This window comes from Herpailurus yagouaroundi, unplaced genomic scaffold (assembly GCF_014898765.1).
Source record: "Herpailurus yagouaroundi ecotype Mexico unplaced genomic scaffold, PumYag 246, whole genome shotgun sequence".
NCBI classification, from domain to species: Eukaryota; Metazoa; Chordata; class Mammalia; order Carnivora; family Felidae; genus Herpailurus; species Herpailurus yagouaroundi.
In genome coordinates this window covers 11,678,206-11,681,284 of record NW_024412463.1, presented here as the reverse complement: position 1 = coordinate 11,681,284, position 3,079 = coordinate 11,678,206, and positions in this window count along the sequence as shown.

The following is a 3,079-nucleotide window of genomic DNA, read 5'->3' as shown; positions in this document are numbered from 1 at the left end:
TCTCTCCAGGCACCTCTCCCGGGGCACGCCCCTTCTTCCCCGCCTTCCCAACTTCTCGGGCCCCCCACCCGCCCCAGGGAGGGAACTGCCCCCTGGTCGTTTGTAGCTGGTTCAGGAGGGGTGAGGGAGGTAAGCCCCGTTGGCGCGGCTGGGGCGCTGCCCTTCCCTCGTGGGCGCCCAGGCGGCCTCCAGCACAGCTGGGTGGGAGTGGTGAGTGAGGGGGGCAGAGAGCACCCTCCCCCTGCCGGCTGGGTTCCTGCACCTGGCACCTGGGGGCAGGGGCGGGGGCGGGTGGGCACACACACCCCCCCCCCCCCATGGCCGCCTGGATTTGATCATCACAGGTCATGGTCCCGGCCCAGGCCCAGGGGGGTTGGGAAGGGTGGCCCTGGGGGGTCACAGTCAAGGCCTGGCCTTGTCCGTGTGTGGACCCCGCTGTGCTAATAGGAACCCTCCGTAGGCCTAGGGGGTTGAAGGCAGGGAGCGAGACCTAAGAAGCTCGCCCAGACCCCAGACCCTGGCCCGCACCTGCCCACGGCGAGCGCATTGGGTCTGTGTTTGTTCCTCTGTGAACTGGCTGTGGGCCGGCCTGGTCCGCGGAACCTGATGGTCTCGTCCGGGGTGCCAGCGCAGAAAAAAACGCGCTTCAAAATGTAGCGTTCAAAGACACCACAAGCGTCTCTTCGCGGGAAGCCAGCATAGGAGGCTTAATGGTGGCCCTGCCACGTGGTGCCTGGGCATCGTCTTTAGCTTCTCTGTGCCTCAATTTGTCATCTGTAACATGGGAATGGCGGTTGCACACATGCTCCCTGGGGCGTCTGGGGCGGGTGCTGTCACGCACGCAGGCTGCGCTGGCCCGCCGTGGACACTCAGCAAATGCCTGCGTGGTGGGAGTTGCTGAGGGTGGTGCGGTGGCTTCGGAGGGTGTGAGGGGCCCAGGCCGACAAAGGTTGCAGGAAAACCCCTCCGGGTTAACTGAGCTTGTTCTCTGGAAGACAAGCCCACCAACGAAGTAAACGGGTCTGGGGGTTGGGGCACAAAAGGAGGTGATCCCGCCAGACCACGCTGCCGTGCCAGGGGCTCGCTGCCATCTCGGCACACAGGTAACACGGGGCCCTACCATGGCCCGTGCGGTGTGGCCGCCTCTCCCAGGAGCCTCCCAAGGGGAAGGGACCAGCCAGTGACCGCGGGGGCCTGTCCCTTTGCCGGCCAGGAGCCAAAGCTGCTCAGGACGTTGCTGGTGGAGATGGGCCCTGGCCCAGCTGCTTAAGCTCACTGTTTGGTTTTTAAACCCCTGACCTTTCCGTTAAGCTGGGCTTCTTTTCAAAGATTTCTTTCCGAGCCAGCCTAGGAGCTTAAAAAATCATAAAAGTCAACTTAGCACAAATATTAGGACAAGGGATTTGCTTAAAACCGTGGAGGAAATGTCACTCGGAAGGCCTCGTTCTACAAAGAGGGCGGCAGGCCCTCCTGGGGGGGCTCCCTGGCAGCCGGCTTGGAACCACTCTTCTGCGTACTGACAGCCCGGACGGCACGGAGGCCGGAACCTTCCAACTGGTTCGGCCCCTTCTCTCTGACTTCCCCTGACGTGAACACTTCCTAAACAGCTGGGACCCTTTGAAGAAAGTGTTGGCAAGGTGCGGGGAGGGCCGATCCTGGGTCCGGCTGTGTCTGTGGGTGACCCGGCCGTGCCCTTGGCGGGTGCCCGGCCCCCAGGCTGACAGGCTGAAGCCTGGTACTTGGCTGGCTTCGGGGGAGCGGGGGCCTGTTGCCCTGCCCCCGTGCCCCAGATGCTGCGTGTCGGGGGGGGGGGCGGGAATCGGCTGTCCCCTGTGCACTGAGGCCCCCGAGCCACCTGCCCCACAGCTGTGGGGGAAGTGGGGGCTACTCACCCATCTCAGGAGTGAAGGTCCTGGTTGGGGAATAGGAGTGGTTTTCTGGCTACAGGAATTTGGTCCCTGGGTCACCGGCGCCGTGGGGCCCCTTCTGCTTTGCAGGTGTGCCTCTCTCTCCCCTGGGCCCCGTCCACCGTCGGACAGCTCTTGGTGGCAAGCGCTGGGGCTAAATTAAAAATAAAAAAGTTGGGGTGCCTGGGTGGCTCAGTCAGTTAAGCGTCCGACTTTGGCTCAGGTCGCGATCTCACGGTCCGTGAGTTCGAGCCCCGCATCGGGCTCTGTGCTGATGGCTCAGAGCCTGGAGCCTGCTTCCGATTCTGTGTCTCCCTCTCTCTCTGCCCCTCCCCCGTTCATGCTCTGTCTCTCTCTCTGTCTCAAAAATAAAATAAACGTTAAAAAAACAATTTTTTTTTTAAAGTTAACGGCAGGACCGTGTCGGTATATCATGATGTTTCCTGCGGGGGACAGGGGGAGAACGTTCCTTTGGAGACACCGAGGAAACGTAGTGTGCGTGTGTGAGTGTTCGCTGTAGATCTTCTCATCCGCGGCGTGGAAATTGCATATGTTCCAGAACGTACAGCATTCCAAGGAAAATTGTAAAAATAGGGCAACACACGTGCAAGTGTGAGCGAGGTGTGAGCGCGATCCGGCGGAGGGGCCGGGGAGCCTCCCTCCGCCCGGGCGCCCGTGTGCTCACGGCACATCCCGGCTGCGGGCGCGTCCCGGCCGTCCGGCCCCTGGCCCCTGGAGCTTCGCCGCCTGGCCCTCGCCCCTCCCGTCCTCCTGGTGACTCACCCGCCCCTCACGGGGTCTGTGTGCACGTGTGTGCGTGCGCATGCCCACGTGTGTCGGGCACCCGGGCACGGGGGCTCAGAGGGTCTCCACCGGCCAGCCCACCTGCTGCCCCTGCCCTGAGGCCCCCTGGGCTGGGCGTGTGGTCGTAGAGACAGTGGAGCCCAGAGCAAGAGCCAGGAGGGCCCCGGAGGGGGCTGCGTGCGTCCAGGTGACCCCTTCCCGGAAGCCGCTGCTCGGGCTCGTGACTGGGCTGCACCTTTCTGGTGAACGTGCATTAGAGCCACTGAGGACGCCTTCACAAAAGGGTGCTGCGTGGGCCCTGGGCGGGCCGGCCCCCCCGCCCCTGGGCTCCCTGGGGACAAATGCTGCAAAGAGACTTCGTTTCCACC